General features: G+C 42.5%; 1 protein-coding gene across 1 annotated transcript in view; it reads left to right on the plus strand.

Moving 5' to 3' along the window:
• LOC127581192 (rap1 GTPase-activating protein 2-like) overlaps positions 1-18310 on the plus strand; it is a 328459-nt gene that overhangs the window by 106116 nt on the left and 204033 nt on the right.

An 18310-nucleotide genomic window follows, 5' to 3' on the forward strand; every position in this document is an offset into this window, starting at 1 on the left:
ATCTTTATTTGCTCTGTTATACACCACATCAATTAAGTCACACAGCTCCCCATTTCTCAGTACACAATCAAGTGTGAACTCAGTTGAGGAAGATTGTACTCAGTAATTAGTATCTGGATTTGGGCACAGGTCTAAGTCTAAGTTTCACAGTTTCATTAACCACCACTTCTGAATACAGTGTCTCTGTTTCACTTTCCCTAACATACTGTAGGACAGCCAGTAACTTAAGGCAAAAGGGCTGCATTTATAAAATAACTTACATTAGGCAAAGTACTTGGTTTACAGGAACAGCTTCTGCAGAGACAGAAAGACACTCTGTCATGAAAACAGAATACTCAACAGTTCAGGCAATAACTGTGGAAAAAGAAACAGCTAACGTTTCAGGTCAGAACTGGGAGGGAGAGAAAAACAACATCATTTTGTTACAGAGAGGGTGGGGAAAGATGGATAGGACAAAGGGATTTATTTTATATAGGGTGAAGCCAGGAATGCTAACTTGATGAATTTAGCTGGTCGTTAGGTTAATGAGGGATGATAGAAAGAGAGAACTCAAGCAAAGGAACATGTAAGAACTGTGAAATGAAGAGCTGTTGGAAATGCCCAGCAGGTCAGGCAGGGTTAATGGAGAGAGAAGAACTGAGTTAATATTACAGATCAGAATCAGGTTTATTATCACTGACATATGTCATTAAATGTGTTGTTTTGCAGCAGCAGTACAGTGCAAGACATAAAAATTACTATAATTTACAAAAATAAGTAACTAGTGCAAAAAGAGGATAACGAGGTAGTGTTCACGGGTTCATGGACCATTCAGAAATCTGATGGCGGAGGGGAAGAAGCTGTTCCTAAAATGTTGAGTGTGGGTCTTCAGGCTCCAGTACATCATCCCCGATGGTAGTAATGTGGAGACGGCATGTCCCAGGTGGTGAGGGTCCTTAATGATGGATGCTGCCTTCCTGAGGCACCGATGGTGGGGAGGGTTGTACCTGTGACGGAGCTGGCTGAGTCTACAACCCTCTGCAGCCTCTTTCGATCCTGCATGTTGGAGCCTCCATACCAGGCAGTGATGCAGCCAGTCAGAATGCTCTCCACCATACATTGGTAGAAATCTGTAGATGGACAACCTACAACTGAACTGGCCAGTTTTGATACAGAGAAGACAACTTAGCTGAAGTTATTGAACTCAATATTGAATCCAGAAGGCGACAAGATACCATATGGAAGATGGAATATTGTTCCTCTGGCTTATATTGGGCCTTGTTATAACAGCACAGGAGGCCACAGACACTCTGCTAGCTTGATACTGAAATAATTCAACAACATAAAGAGCAATTAGTTTCAAAATTGTAAAGAGCTACCAACCAAATGACACAGTTATTGTTGTTAAGGATTATAGTTTTGTAATTCACATTAATCATTGGGAGTACTCAGTTTAACTAAGCTGCAGCATTGTGCTTACTCCCCTTGCCTTGTTAAATCAAGTTGGATGCATTCCCAGAAGCTTCTTCATATAGTCTCTAAACTCCCTGCCATGACCTGTCATCAAGTCTTTTTAATATGCCCTTTGACAGCAGATGTTAAAAATTTTCTGGATACTCCCACAAGAAGCTCCATGAAATTGGCCTTCAATCCCAGGACACTTGGCAATCCTTTAGCCTCCGCATGGCTTTCAGTGGAAGACTGTTTCCCAACCATGATGTAATTTGTGGGTCAGGATGGAGTGATGAATGTGGATAATGATTACTCAGATGACATGTGGAAGATGGTCTTCTGTAGAACTAATGCCAACAAAGAAATTTAAATCTTTTGGGACAAAGGGAGGAGGGAAATAAGTGAAGGAAATAGAATCTAATAACAGGAAAACTGGTAATTCATAAACGCAAATGGGCATTGATATAATGATATCAAACAGCCTGATTGTTGACAGGGTACATTGCAGACAAAAAATGGTGTTTTGTGGGTTGGGCACCTGATTTTATTCCTTATTACCTTCTTTTTGCATCCTAGCCCCATCCTTCTCATCAATTCCTCCAGATTTAATAATGTGATTGACATAGGACATAGAACATTGAACAGTACAGCACAGGAACAGGCCCTTCAGCCCACAATGTTGTGCTGAACTAACTAAACTAGTAATTAACACCTAATCCCTTCTGCCAGCACAAGGTCATAAACCTCCATTCTCTGCACATTCATGTGCCTCTCTAAGAGCCCCTTAAATGTCTCTATCATATTTGCCTCCACTACCATCCCTGGCAGAGCATTCCAGGTACCCACCACTCTCTGTGTAACAAAAAACTTGCCCTGGATCTCTCCTTTGAACTTACCCCCTCTCACCTTAAATGCACGCCCTCTAGTGTTAGATGCTTTGACCGTGGGAAAAAGATACCAGCTGATCTATGCCTCTCGTAATCTTATAAACTTCTATCAGGTCTCCTCTCAGCCTCCACCGCTCCAGAGTAAACAACCCTAGTTTGTCCAACCTCAAGCTGACATGTGGCAGTGCACGGTCAACAAGACGTCCTTCTGTGTGTGTGTGTGTGTGTGTGTGTGTGTGTGTGTGTGTGTGTGTGTGTGTGTGTGTGTGTGTGTGTGGGGAGGGGGGCGGGGGTGGGGGGGGAGCAATTCTCTAAATGCAAATTAATCCATAATGCCTGAATCCTTGGACCAATTCTGAATTCATTTCACTACCTGACTCACAGTGTGCCCTTTAAGTCTGCAGACCACTCAGCCCCTCCAACCTGCTCTGCTACTCATGATTGCTTGGTATGTTGGCCAGTGTGGCTGGGAAAAGGATGGTCAAGGAAGGGGACACTTCAGGCAAGTCTGCCACTCCTTATTATCGTCCAGAAAACGCCCTTTCACCACATAGGTGTGGAGCCCTTGGGTAAGGAAAGCATCTGCCTTGGACTGTGAAGCCCTCCATTGGTAGAATAGCTTGTTGCCAGCATTTATTGCCTCTGAACTGAGGAGGCGGATAAGAGGCAACCACGTTGTCAATTTGAAGTCACATATGTTACTGACCAGGTAAGAACCCTTCCCCGAAGGAGATTAGTGAACCAGAAGAGTTTTTATGACAAATTGGTGGTTTAATGGTTACCGTTACCAAACTACTGAGATTGTTTTAAATTCCAGCTTTATTTGATTGCTTAGATTTAACTTGCCCAACTGCCATAATGTGATTTGAACTGATGACTTCGGATCAATAGTCCAGAACTCTTCCCGCTATCCCGGTAATTTTACCACTGCACTGGTGACGTCATCATTTAACCCCCACAAAGACCACCAACTTCGGGAGAGTCAGAGAAAGAAAGGATGGGGGTGGGTAAGGGACATGGGGGTAGTGAACAAAGAAAACAGGTAGATACTTATCCTATCCTATTATCAATGTCCCAGAGGTTTAGTGGTTAGAGGCTAGTGGAAAATGTATCACAAAGGAGAGATAATAATTCAGTGATTGATGAACTCCTGAAATAAGGTATCAGTTCTTGTTGTACTTCTCCTAATTAGGCAGTGGAGCCTGCTGTTTTTTTTTGTTTTTCAAGATGCCCTTAGGTAGGAGGCCACAAAACTATAACTCTGCAGCTGCAGAGGAGAATGAATGAGTAGGAAGTTGGGGATGTGCAGAGCAAAGAGTGACAGCAGTGAACAATGAACCTAGCCGATAGGAAAATGACATTAGCATTCAGCTGGCTTAATTCAGCTTAAGTTCTGCTGGGCCAATGCCAGACGTTAAAGGAGCACTATCTTCACAACCAGTGTTTGATAAGCATCCTTTTTTGAGAGAATGAGTTTAGGGTTCTTGATGCTGACATTTAAATGAGAAATGGTGATAGTTTCAGATTGTTTTTCTGCTTCAGTCCCCACAACAAAGTGAAGAGCCATGCTGGGAATAAACACTAGTGGTGAATCATGGTCAAGGGGACATAGGTACAAGATAAGTTGTGGGTCATTTTAAACTGTAGAAATTTCTTCTCTCAGCTGGTTATGAATCTCTGGAATCTCTGGCGAGGCAAGATCATTAGATATATTTAAAGTGGAGATAGATAAATATTTGAGAGACCGAGGAATTGAGGGTTCTGGGAAGCTAGCACAGAAGAGGAGTTGAAGCCAGCATAGATCAGCCATGATCATACTGAATGGCAGGGCAGGCTCAAGGAGCCCGGTGGCCCGCTCCTGCTCCTATTTTCTTGTGTTCTTGACAGACCGACAGGCCAGGGACAGTTGGGACTCTTACCTCCCTCTCAGATTCCATTCAGGACCCACTTTGTGAACATGTTGAATTGCATGTGGCATTTCTACTGCCACAGTGGGATTTCTGTTGTCACTGTGAGATTTGTACTGACCAGGGGCAGCCCGCCAGCATGAAGAGGCTGCTGCCGAACCACCTTGAAAGCTGGACTGGAGATACTCCCCAAGCTGCAGACATGTAGAGCTTGATGTACAGCTAAGTCAGTCTGGAGGAGGAGAGCATTAGAACCCCACTCCCTCCCTCCCCTGTGGAAACACTGGAATAGTGGCATTGCACTCTGGGACACCCTGAGAGTCTGTGAGACACAGATGACAGGGAATCTTTCAGGGACTTGGTTCTTTCTCATGCTTTTTACAACTGACCAATAATATAGGAGCATTCTTGGGTGGTACTTGTTGGCGTTAGGGACCAGGGTTCCTACAATTCTACTAAAAAGTATCTAAGATAACCTCATCCCAATTTATCATGGCCATAAACACATTCTTTGCTAAGGATTGGGAGAATACCTCATGTTGGGTTGCTATCATTTTAAAGTAGGATTCAGGTTATCTGTGGAGCTTTTCCAAATGGCTCTCACGTTTGACCATTTCACATTACTGTCTCGCACCTGGAAGAATTCACAATGATCCGTTCAACTTGATTTACTTTTCTGCTTGCCGTTCGCCACATGCACCAATCATTGTCATCTAAGCATTTTCTTTAATGGGCCACATCATGGTGAAGCACTAAGATAACTCAGAAATACTTTACAGCTAGATTGTCTGGGGAAGGCTACTAGCAGAACATCTTATAAAATGTTACCTTCTATGTGCTGTTTTACATGGCCCAGTTGAACATATGGTAACACAACCACATGGCTTTTATTTTTCTGTGAATATATTTTTCCTGAATTTTCAAAACAAAAAGGTATTTGAAAATGAAGAATCTAGGTGTTAGTACTATAGTACATTTGGGGTAATGCGTGGGTTTAACTATTCTTCCTGCCAGGCCCATTCCAAACTGTGACCACCAAAGAGAAGCATGGAACTGGATGTCTGGCACTGACCAGTGAGGGCCACCTGATCAAAGCCCACCAAGCATAAAGAGTACTTGGAATGGGCAAAGGTTTCAAAAACAAGGAGCTCTATCCCTGCAACATTACTTTCTGACATAATTTGACAAGAAACCCATTTAAGAAAATAATGTACACAAAGGGTTAAGTGGCTTGCAATCTTTGGTTGTCCTGCATCATGCAGATGGGCTGAAAATTGCTAAAGAGGAAGTACTAGATGGAATGCAACCTAGGTTACTTAGGGAAATAAAGGAGGAAATAGTAGAGGTCTTGGCTATAATCCTCCAAACATCTGTAGGTTCAGTGGAGATGGCTGAGAACTAGAAAACTCTATCATATCCTTGTTCAAAAAAAAATAAACCCATTAACTACAGACCTATCAATTTAATCTCTTTCAGATTAAACTGAAAAATCAGTATAATCTTTCTTATTAACTGAGAAAACAGTTAATAAGGCATAACCAATTCTGGACTTCATAAGAGCAGGCATAAAAACATGCTGAACCTTTATGAAACTCTGCTCTGGCCTCAACTGGAGGATTGTGTTCAGTTCTGGTTATTGTAGGAAGAACGTGGAGACACTTGAGAGGATGTAGAAAAGAATAATGAGAGTTGCTCCTGCAATGAGACTTTACTGTTAAAGAATAGATTAGTGAGCCTGGGGCTATTTTCTTTAAAGAGAAGGCTGAGGGAAGATTTCTTGGAAATTTATATAATGATGAGGGGTCTGAATAGTTGCAGGTTGTTCCTGTCAGTGGAAAGGTTGACTTTCAACCTGGGTTGAGGTCCTGGGTTCAAATCCCGGATGAGCCCCCAATTTTGTTACGAACCAGCAACAAAAGAACATACCGAGTCATGTATAAGTGTTAAAAACTATTTTATTAATAACTACTTATGAGAATAAGAAAAATAAAAGTAAAAATGTTAGAATGTTAGAAGTAAAAATGTTAAATCTTAAACATTAACCCCAAAACCTAAACTCGTCATGTGTGTGTGGCAAAGTCCCAAACTCTAAGTCCAGGAGTGGTTCTTAAAGTTCAGTTCAGCAAGCCATAAGAGCAAAGGCTTCTTCAGCAACCACCGTTGTCTGAAGATAAAACGTAGATGTAGAGAGAACCTAGTGAGTAATTACGAAATCCAAATGTTCCACGATGGAACCCAAACGACACCTCAGTGTTTACTCGGTAGTGACTTCCTCACCCCGAAAAACATCCGAATCGTGGTCAGGTGTAAAATGAAGGAGAAGAGCATTAAGAGTGGCTTTTTCACTCATCATATAGCTGGAATATGGGAGGCACTTCCTGTAGATGTGATGGAGCCAGGTTTCATTGTGGCCTTCAAGAGGTAATTAGATAAATATATGGTGAGGAAGAATTGGCACGGCAATGGAAAGAGGGCTGTGGGTGGAACAAGGGAGTTGCTCTGGTAGAGAGCTGGCATGGGTATGTTAGGCTGAATGACCTCCTTGTGCTGTAACTATTTTATGTGGTTTTCCATGGCTGGCATGGAAACAATGGGCTGAAGGGCCTTTTGTGGCATAAGTTTCAATGATGGTTTGCATCACCTTGCCCTCCTAGCTGTCTCTATTCGATCCCAGCGCATTTTGGTCCCACTGAATTAAATATGTTAAAAATTGGGTAAGTTTTACAATTGGCAAGGTGCCAGATTAGTGTCCAAGACAGAAGTGGTGAAAGTTACTCACTCTCAACAGACCTCGCACTTGTGTTAGTGGTTGCTCATCTGTGGCACTCTCACCGTGGTTAAGAGTTTAATTTGCAGTCCAGAGATTAAGCACAAAAGGAAAAGGTCTGAATTAACACTCCAGTCAAGTATAGGGGGAGTGCTGCATTGTTGGAATTGTGCCCTTCAGATGAGAGGTTAAACCTAAACATCATCTGGCCTCTCAGGTGGATACAGAAGATCCCATAGTGTTACTTCAAAGAAGACCAGGAGAAGCTTTCTCTGGGTTCTGGTCAATATTTAACCATCATCATCAAAACAGATTATCTGGTCATTGTCACAATATTGCTTGGGGATCTTGCTGAGCAAAGCTTAGTTAACTGCTGCATTTCCTACATCATGACGGTAGTTACACTTTAAAAGAGGACAATTGTCTGTAAAGCATTGCTGGATGATCTCGGATTCCGAAAGAAGCATAGCATTTCAAATCTTTTCTCCTTCCTGTGGTGTTAGATCCGACTATCATACAGACAGATGATGCTATGATCAATGATTTAAAAGTACTGAGGTTTCCACCTAATGAATATTGATTATGTAGTTCACAAAGTGTTGGTGTTCTGTCAATATTAACTGTGCATGGAATTCCCTAAAACTGTCAGAGCCATCTGAAGACACATTTATACAATGCTCCAATCTTTTCCCCAACTTGCTTCTTGAAAGCTGGATATGGACTTCCTAAGGACTTTCTAATTTTAGAATGTAAAAGGGCACACTGGTTGTGAGGTGGTGAGTGTCAGGAGATATGTCAAAATCCCTTTTTGCTCATGCAGGAATGTTGCTTATACTGCCGGCAGAGCCTGTAAGACATCACTATCAGTATGAGTGCCAGAAATTCTCTGCGTGCTATGAATATTTCATCAGTCTTTTTCTGTTCTGAGTTTATTTACAATTAATTAACAGAGAAATCTCTTCAATGCATTTAGAAATTCTGATTATGTCTCTGAATGCTGATTGTCTTGCCAACTTCCTGCTGTCTGACTGGGGTTTGTTCAAGATGCTGTAATCCTGAGGCCTTAATCAGGATTGATCCAATAAATTTAGTATGTTGGGATGAAAATCTGATCCTTGATGTGAAAGACTCCTTGAACATGTAGAAATGGAGCCGACATATACTAGAGAGTTGGGGGTGAAACCAGTTTTATGACTGAAGGTTCATTCGTGGGGCTGGGGAAGTGAGGTAGTGGGCATTTGATGGGGACAAATCTATAGCAAAAATCAGGCCCTGGTAAAGACTAGAGCAGGAACTTACATTTATATAGCACCTGTAATGTAGCAAAAGATTCCTGGACATTTCACGGGTATTAAACACAATATGACCTTGGGCATTTATTCTTCAGGTCATGAAAATGTTGGTCAAGGTGGTAGGTTTTGGTGAGGGCCTTAAAGCAGGATAGGATTTGAAGATGTAGGGTGAGGATTGCAGAGCTCAGAGCCCAAACAGCTGAAAGGAATGCTGTCATTGGTGGAGCGATGGAAGTCAGGGAAGTATAAGAGGCCAGAACTGGAGATCCTGTGCAAAGATAAAAGGGCTGGGCAGATACTGACAGGATCAGAGTTCCTACAGCTGCCGTTGATGCTGGAAGAGCTGTGGAACATAGAACAGTTTAGCACAGGAACAGGCCCTTCAGCCCACGATATCTGTGCTGATCATTATGCCAACCTGAACTAGTCTCATCTGCCTGTACATTGTCTATATCCTTCCATTCTGTCTAAATGCCTCTTAAATGTTGCTATTATATCTGCCTCCACCATTTCCTCTGGCTGCTCATTTCAGGTACCTACCACGCTCTGTATAAAAAAAAACTTGCCTCATAAATCTCCTTTAAACTTTCCCCCACTCACCTTAAAGCTATGTCCTTTAGTATTTGACATTTCCAACCTGGGAAACAGACTCTATCTACCATATCTATGCCTCTCATTACTTTATATACTTCTCTCAAGTTGCCCTTAAGCCTCTGATGCTCCAGAGAAAACAATCCAAGTCTGGCTAACTTCTCCTTATGGCTAATGTGGAGGAGGAAGTGGTTTCTTTAGTTGCACAGTGAGGGGCCGAGATGAGGTGAACATCCTGAAATGTTATTATGGCAGATCAGGAATTGTTTATTGAAGAACATACAATGTTGGAGTGGTAAGCAGCAGAGATGGAGGCCTCTCGCCTCCTTGAGACTATGTTAGTTCTCTGCTAGTGCAACACAGCCAGTCCCTCTCCCTGCGCTTTCCCCTGCAACTTTTTCTAAAGATTGTTCCAGTTCCCTTTTTGAAAGCCTTGACTGAACCTGCCTCCAACACCCCAGCAGGCAATGACGTCTCACTGTGCAAAAAGGCTTGTCCTTCTGTCCCCTGTGGCTCTTTTTGCCAGTCAGCTTAAAATCCTGCAGAAGAGTCAACACAAAAGGATAAACTGCACATGGTGTGAGGAACAGTGGATCGAGTGATCTTTTCACAAACATTGTGTGGTAAATATTTTGCACCATGCTGTATTAAGTCTTCAACATATCAGACAGTGTTCACTGCTCACTCTGATTAAATAAATCAAGCATACTCAGTTATGTTTTCAATTTCTAGGTACAGAATTATTAACATCTATTCCCATTTCTCATACAGTAACACTTTTCAGAATATAAAATGGATATTAGGGAGTAATTAAACATGCCCTGTACATTGAGATAATCCATGTCTTAATTTGCATTTATATGGGACTGGGAGAACCATTACTTTCCCTGTGAATCTAATTTGCTTCCAGAAGATTAATTAGCCAGGATTGCTCAAATTGCTGCTTGATTGTAAAAATGAGCTGATGGTCTGGATCTTGTTTGCAAGGATTCATCATGGGGGTTGGAGGGGCAGCAAAAGAGTAAAATAACTTGAATTTATTTTATTCAGCAGGGTCAGGAGGGGTACTTACAGGGACCAGATCCCATTGCTGGCCCTATCCCCCCATCCTCCCTGAATCGGGAGTAAGGCAGACAGACTTGTGTACCTCTGCATTTTAAAACCTGCTTGTCCCTAATTATTCCCAGTTCTGATGAGGGCTTATGAACTTGAAATGTTAACCCTGATTCTTCCTGCAAGGATGCTATCTGAGCTGCAGAATATTCTGGCATTTTCCATTTTTGTTTCTTATTTCCAACATTAGCTGTATGCTAATTTTATCCATGTACTGTATTCCATTTTACAATAGATTTTGTTTTCAGTTTTGATCAGAGGAAACATTTATTTTTATATGTTAGCACAATTGCGGACCCAAGAAATAGACAATATACACTCTTCTTGTGTTATTAAAGCCCAGCTTATTGTCTCACCTGTTTGAGCTGATTGTTAACGTATCCCTGGGATGGGTAGAGGGCTAGAAGCTGGGTAGTTGATTGAGTGTAATACACAAAAAGTGCTGGAGGAACTCAGCAGGTCAGGCAATAAACAGCTGGAGGGAAATAAACAGTTGACGTTTCGGGCCGAGACCCTTCATCAGGACTGGAAAGGAAGGCAGAAGCCAGAATAAGAAGGTCGGGAGAGGGGGAGAAGAACACGCAGGCAGGGGATAGGTGAGTTCAGGTGATAGTCGAGTCCAGGTGAGAGGGGAAAGGTAGTGGGTGGGGGAGGGGGAGAAAATGTAATAAGCTGAGAGGTGATTGGTTGAAGAGGCCGAGGGCTGAAGAAGAAGGAATCTGGTAAGAGAGGGCAGTGGACCCTCCTCCTTTCCGGTCTTGATGAAGGGTCTCGGCCCGAAACGTCAACTGTTTATTTCCCTCCATGGATGCTGCCTGACCTGCTGAGTTCCTCCAGTACTTTTTGTGTATTACTCCAGATTCCAGCATCTGCAGAATTTCTTGCGTCTCTGCTTCAGTTGATTGCGTGTGCCCCATTTACGGCAGGCGACAAAGAGAAACTGGGACAAATGTGCCTGATGTTGTCTTAGATGAGTGAGGTTCATTGAGGCTGGAAAGATAACTGAAAACACTCCGATTTTATAGAGCCAGGGAACAGAACAGTGCAGAAACCAAACATGGATAAAACTGGACCTTTGGGAGAAAATGCATTAGTTAAACAGCAATAAAATATGCATTTGTATGTCACCTCTGACTTCTGAAGTAACTTAGCAATGTTTATTATTAAACAGAAATGTGATACCAGGCCACGTAATTGGAGAGAGAGAGGGGGGGGGGAGATAGAGCGAGATTAGGATAGATGGTAACAGAATTGGGAAAGGAGAGAGAGTTGATGAGGTGAAGTTATAGAGAGGGAGTTTCGGAGTAGAGGAACATTGAAAGCATAGCTACCAATGGGAGAGTGACTAACCTTAGAAACCTGCAAGAGGCTTGAATGAGAGGAATGAAGAGATCCAGAGAGGCTGGAAGAAGCAGCAAGGGTAGGAGGCTGTCATTGGAGGGATTTGGAAATGGGATGATTTTAATCCTGAGTTGTTATCAAAATGTGGAGCAGTGTGGACCAGAAAGCATCGGTATGAATGGGTGAACAAGACTTGGAACTGGCTGAGATGTGAGCAGAAAGTTTTGGATGAGGACATGTTTACATGAAGGCATGTTGTCAGAGGACTGATGATATTTCTAAGCCTGCAGACACAGCTACTAAAAAAACTGACTGTATTAATTAATTATAATGCGGCACAGTTAATGAATGTTGTCAAAGTATCCTAGGGGAGACTTACAAAATTCATATTTTTGAAATTTCTGACATAAAAGATACCACATTGAAGAATGAGCTTCAAATTTGTCTTACTGATGTTATTTTTCCACTACAAATTTTCCTTCAGGCCTTTACACACTGAGATTGTTGCAACCATTTAACACTTGCTGTGGTCCTTTCCGCAGTGCAGTGGAGTTGTCATCTTTGGTTGGACTTATTCCTGAAGGTGTCATCAAGTAACCTCCTGCCTCACAAACTGACCATTCTGATCCATACTTCAGTGCACTGTGTCCCCGCGACAATTGAAAACTCTTCATTACCTGATTAGATTATTCTTGAGTATCTGTACCTGTAGTTCAAAGGCCAGAGCACACAGATTTAAAGTGAAGGGCAAAAGATTCAAGGGGATGTAAGAAAATAGTTCTTCTCCTCAACATTCAATGGCATTACCATTGCCAAGACCCCCACTATCAACATTGACCAGAATCTCAACTGGACTAGCCACATAAATACTCCACTGAGACTGAAGAAGCTGAACATATTCCAGGAGAAAGATAGCACCCCATCTACCATGGTCACACTGTGGCCACAATGTGTGCCAGCTACATAATGCTTTGACATTATTGCCAGGCCACTCCAACAGGTCCTAACAAACTCACAAACCCCATCCGACATCATGAGGAGCAAGGGCAACAGATAATACCATGGGAACACCATCACCCTTTGCTTCCCTCCATGCTACACACCATCCTGGTTTGGAAATATATCATCAGTCCTTTATCAGAACAAAGAGTAGGAATAATTGGGTCTTTTTTTGAGGTGAGGGAGTACCACAGGGATCAGCACATGGGCCACAGCTATTCATAATAGATACCGATGATTTGGATAAGGCAACAGAATTGGATTTATCAAAGTTTGCCAATGACATTAGATTGGGTGGGATTTTGAATTGTGAGGAGGGCGCTGAGAGGTTTCAAGGCAATTTAGACAGATTCAGCAAATGAGCAAAAAGCCAGATTCAATATAATACAGAGAAATATGAAGTTATTCACTTTGGTAGGAAAAACAGAAAGGTGACAGCAATATTATTTAAATAGTGTAGGATTGGCAAGTGCTAATGTACAAAGAGACTTGGATGCACCTGTACACCAGTCACCAGAAACTGCTTCATTAGAGGGTGGTGAACCTGTAGAATTACACAGGGGGTTGTAGAGGCCAAATCACTGAATATATTTAAGAAGGAGATGGATAGATTTCTAGACACAAAAGGCATGGTGGAGGTGCACAGGGAGAGAGCGGGAATATGATAGCGAGGTAGGTTTTCAGCCATGACTGTAGTGAATGGTAGAGCAGGCTGAATGGTCTACCACTGCCGATATTGTCCATGTTTTGTCACTGGGTCTAAATCCTGGGACTCACTACCTACAGCACTGAAGTACCTTCATCACACATGGACTGCATTAGTTCCAGAAAGCAGCTCACCAACATCATCTCAAGGCCAGTCAAGTGCTGGCCTTACCAGTAAAACCCTATCCTGAAAAATGAAGAGTACATGAAGTGATTATAATGTGCTGCTTGCTGCTTCTAAAGGTGCCACAAATAAAGTCAATCAGGTCTGTCAAAAGGGAACTGGATAGACATTTGAAGGAAAGTAACTTGCAAGGCTATGGGGAAAGAGTGGAGGAATGAGACTGAATACATTGCTCTACAAGGAGCTAGAATGGACTCATTGAAAAACACGATGATGCTGGAGGAACTCAGCAGGCCAGGCAGCATCCGTGGAGAAAAGCAGCTGGTCAACATTTCGGGTCAGGACCCTTCTTCAGGACTGAAGATAGGAAAAGGGGAAGCCCGATATATAGGAGAGAAAAGCAGAGCAGTGATAGGTGGACAAAAGAGGGGAGGCGGGGTGGGCACAAGGTGGTGATAGGTAGATGCAGGTAAGAGACAGTGATAGGCAGGTGAGGGGGAGGACCTGTTTTGCTAGAATGGACTCAATGGGTTGAATGTCTTACTTCCGTGCTCTCATGTTTGTATGTTTGTCAATTAGACAGCTTTTATTTGACCTATTTTAATTTTTTCACAACTAATGTAATTTTTTTTGAAGAGCGTTTTAAAAAAATACTAATTTAATACATGATGTTCCTCCATTGTTGCTCTCAGCTGTTTCCTTCAAATGAAACTGGGGGAAAGAGTGGAGGAATGAGACTGAATACATTGTTCTACAAGGAGCTAGAAGACTGGAGTGATGGATGTCTAGGGCTGACAGTGAGGCTTCCAACCACCACACACTGTATTGCTGAAGCCTTGAGCTTTGTTTCAAACATAGCTCTACTGCACCAGTCATTTCCTCAGCCAGGGCAGTTTAAACCTTTGGTGAGAGCTCGTAGGTCATGCAACCCATGGAGTTCTATTTTTAACTTTGACCTCCACCAATCTTCTGACCTCCCCTTGTGAGGAGATGAATAAGTGTTTGGTTCAACTGTGACGCCCGGGGCTATTGAAAACAAATTCAATTCTCTGTACTTTTTATGTTCAGTGAGGATCAAATTCACAGCACAAAGCTGTCCCTGAATCTGAACTCAATTAGCATTCTCACGCAGAGAACCCAGAAGGGTGGTTCATGTGCAAAGTGGGTGAAAGTTCAGATGCTCTGCAAAAGCCAGAGCTAAGACACAGTAAAGAAATCTTTACAGGACATGTACCTCAACGTGCTAAGAAATTGGAGCAGGAAGAGGTCATTTAGCACCCACCCCACCCGTCTCCCCAACCAGCAAACCTCATCCATCATTCAGTGAGATTGTGGATCAACATGCAAAATGCTGGAGGAACTCAGCGGGTCAACCACCATCATTGGAGGGAAATGGACAGTCAACATTTCAGGTCGAGATCCTTCATCTGGACCTGAAATGTCGACCGTCCATTTCCCTCCATAGGTGCTGCCTGACCCGCTGAGTTCCTCCAGCATTTTGTGTGTTGCTCCAGATTCCAGCATCCACAGTCTTTTGTGCCTCCATTCAGTGATTCCTTGCCTCCTCAATGCTTTTCCACCCAATCCCATTTCCCTCAATTCTGTGTGCAAAATAATATCAGTCTGGGTCCTGAATATACTCAGTCTTAAAGAGTGCAGGATTCCAAAAATTCATAGCCCCCTGAACGAAGTAATTTCTGCTCATCCCCATTCTAAAGAGCCAACTTCTTATCCTTAGACGGTGTCTGTGGTGATAGTTTGAAGAGTTGTTCCTTTTCTACGTGCTGAAGTCTCTGGCCTTGAGAAGCAGAAGAGAAGTGGCTGGAATTTGATTTAGAGCTCGGTGTTTGTGTTGAATTGTTGGAGAAACAGTGAAGAAATCGAATAATAAACCATATCCTTACAACCAATTCACAAAACCCCTATTTGTGTTGCACTGGCTGCCAATAGCAACATTGTACTTTTCAGAGAATGCGGAAGAATATTACTAAGCAACTGAGCCTAGCAACTAAATTCTCACAAAATATTTTCTTGAAAGGAATTGTAAAGGTTTGTCCTTTGAAAATAAGGTTAATAACTTTAATTTATATAATAAGATTTCTACTATTGGCAAATGAAATTTTGTTTCTTACGTTAAAAGTCAAAGCAGCAATACTACTTACACCAAGAGTCACAGAGTTGTGCAGAGGATTGGCTCCAGGTCTGATTGGGTTGTGTAAGGAAGGCGGATCCCACTTGAGGGTGAAATCAAGATTTGAGGTATATTTGAGGATGATCGGTTACCGATGTCTCACAGCAATAGAGATCCAGGTTCAATCCTGACCTCAGGTGCTGTTTGGGTGAAGTTTGCATGTTCTCCCAGTGACCAGGATGATTTCCTCCAGGTGCTCCATTTTCCACCCACATCCCCAAGACATGCAGGTTGGTAGGTTAATTGGACACTGTACATTGTCCTTAGTGTGTAGGTGAGCGGTAGAATTGGGGGGGAATTGATGAGAATGTGGGGAGAACATAAAAGATAGGATTAATATAAGGTTAGTGTAAATGGGAGGTTGATGGTTGGCGTAGACCTGGTGGGCTGAAGGGCCTGTTTCTTGCAGTAAGTCTTTGTCTCTCTGGTCAACTGATTGAGATTTGAGCTACATGGCTAGGTTTCGATGATGGGATTATGCCAATTAGGAAAATAACTGTGGGCTGAGAAGCTGAGCCTGGGAGGAAAGTGCACACATTATAGCTTGAACAAAGATCTTTAAATCAAATCTGAGGATTGTGTTGATGCAACAGAGTCAGTGAATCCCCCTCTTTTGGAAGCATATTCTGCTTTGTAGTGAATTTTGCACATAATTGAGCAGGTTGGGCCTATACTCATTGGAGATTAGAAGAATGATCTTATTGAAACATTTATGTTTTTGAAGGGGCTTGACAGGTTAGGAATGAGAGCATCTATCCCCTCGTGGGAAATCTAAAACCAGGGGACACCGTTTCAGAATAAAGAGTTGCATGTTAAGGGTGAAGATGAGAAATTTCTTCAGGCAAGGAGTAGTGAATCTTTGGAATTCTGAACCCAGAAGTGTGTGGAGGCTGAGTCAGACAGATGTTTGGTTTCTTAGAGGAATCAAGGTTAAAAGGAAACATACAGGAAAGTGGAGGTGATTACATCAGGTGATCATGGCCAAGATCAGATCAGCCATGGAGACTGCAGATGCTGGAATCTGGAATTCAGTGGGTTGAGCAGCATCTGTGAGGGGAGAGGAATTGTTGACGTTTCAAGTCAAAACCCTGCTTCAGGACTAAGAATGGAGAGGGGAGATGGCCAGTGTAAGGAGGAGAGGGGGAGTGGTGTAACAGGGGCCAGTGATGATCTTAGCAAATGCCAGAACAGACTTGAAGGGCTGTATGGCCTAATTTTTCATGTTCTTAAGTAAACAAAAACACATTTCTGCCCCCGAGGCTTCAAGACTTGGTTCTTTTTATCACTGGAATGGTGAAGTTTACAGGAGAGCCTACTGTGAACTATTATCATTCCTGATTGACCTGACCTTTTAGTTATGCTTTTTTGAATGCAAATACTTACCTACTTCCCCTCAAGAGCATTTATGCATTCTGCTTGCACCCATGTTCTGACAGAATTACAAAGTGCTGGAAAACATTTATGGACCATTTGTATTAATGCTGTACACAAGCCATTCAACCCCATCCACATTTCCTTCTGCAGTCCTGAAGAAGGGTCCTGACCCGAAACGTTGCCCGCCTGCTTTTCTCCACGGATGCTGCCTGGCCTGCTGAGTTCCTCCAGCATCGTCGTGTTTTTTTCATCTCGATTCCAGCAGCTGCAATCCTTTGTTTCTCTCCTTCTATTCCTTTCTCTTTGATGTGTTGATCCAGCTTCATCTATTTATGCCCTTTGTCTCAGCTACTCATTGTGGTAGCAAGTTCCACCTTCTAACCATTCTCTCGGTGAAGAAGTTTCTCCTGCTTTCTCCAATGGACGCAGGTCATGAGTCACAAGGTTTTGTCTTTAAAGCTCTTTACTAACTTTTATAAATTAAAATTGATGGAAATAAATAACTCTGGCATGTTTTATTCTTCATCTGCAATTCAGCGACGTTGGAAGGAGAGCCATTGCTGTCCCTACTGTGGTTGGATTTTAGGAATAAATAACTGGGAAAAATCTTTGATCTGCATTATTATTAATTGTTTGTTTAGGCCATTCAACATCACTCAATACATTGATTGGGGCACCTCCAATGTAGCTAAAATTTCAAGCAGTTTCATAGGATTTGTCCCAACTAAAAATTGAGGCCAAGCCAGGTAGGGAGATGATGACCGAAAGTTTGTTCTAAGGGAGGGGTTAGGGGATGGAGGGATGGAGTAGAAAGTTGGGGAAGTGTAGAGAGGGAATTTCAGAACTGAGAGCTTTGGCTGCTTCAGGCTAGAATTTAGTGGGGCAACTAAATTTGTGGATGAAGTGATGGGGTGTAATCTTAGCAAATGAGGAGACAAGACTGCAACTTAGAAGGTGTTCTGTTCCCAAACTCATTGAGTAGAGACAAGCAATGGTTGCCTGACTAAGTAGAGCTGTGATACTAGAATATGTGCTGATAGGCCAGCCTGTCTGATTGGACTTTAATCAGCCGTGATAGCTTAATCTATCCCAAATCAGCTGATCTTCGTTGGGGTATCCCAGCTCCTGATGGTTTAATCTGATACCTCCTGTCCATACCCTAGGCTTTAAGTAAAATGAAACCAACAGAACAAGGTATAGTATCAATACTCTAATTGTCTCCCGTGCAAAGGCAGCATAGGATTTTTCCCTGTTTCTTGTTACACAAATGGTCGTTAAACCTCCTGCCAAACATGTGCAAACAAAGCCTCCTAAGGTGGGGACTCACCCTTGACAAGGGCTAACAGTACTACTAGTGTGAGCTCAGCAGGCCAAAGGGACTGTTTCTGAGCTATATCTCTCTATCACTTTATTATATTCTTGAATGAAACAGTATGTAATCTGTAATGTACTGAACCTCAATAATTCATGCCATCTTCTCAAAGTCCACTGAAGTATTACTGAGAACATAACACTGGTCAGTAAATCTATAGGAAGTTGTCTCACAGAAGGGTCAGATTAAATATTTGCCGAGAGAAATTTGTCCTTG

Source organism: Pristis pectinata, chromosome 21 (assembly GCF_009764475.1).
Source record: "Pristis pectinata isolate sPriPec2 chromosome 21, sPriPec2.1.pri, whole genome shotgun sequence".
NCBI lineage: Eukaryota > Metazoa > Chordata > Chondrichthyes > Rhinopristiformes > Pristidae > Pristis > Pristis pectinata.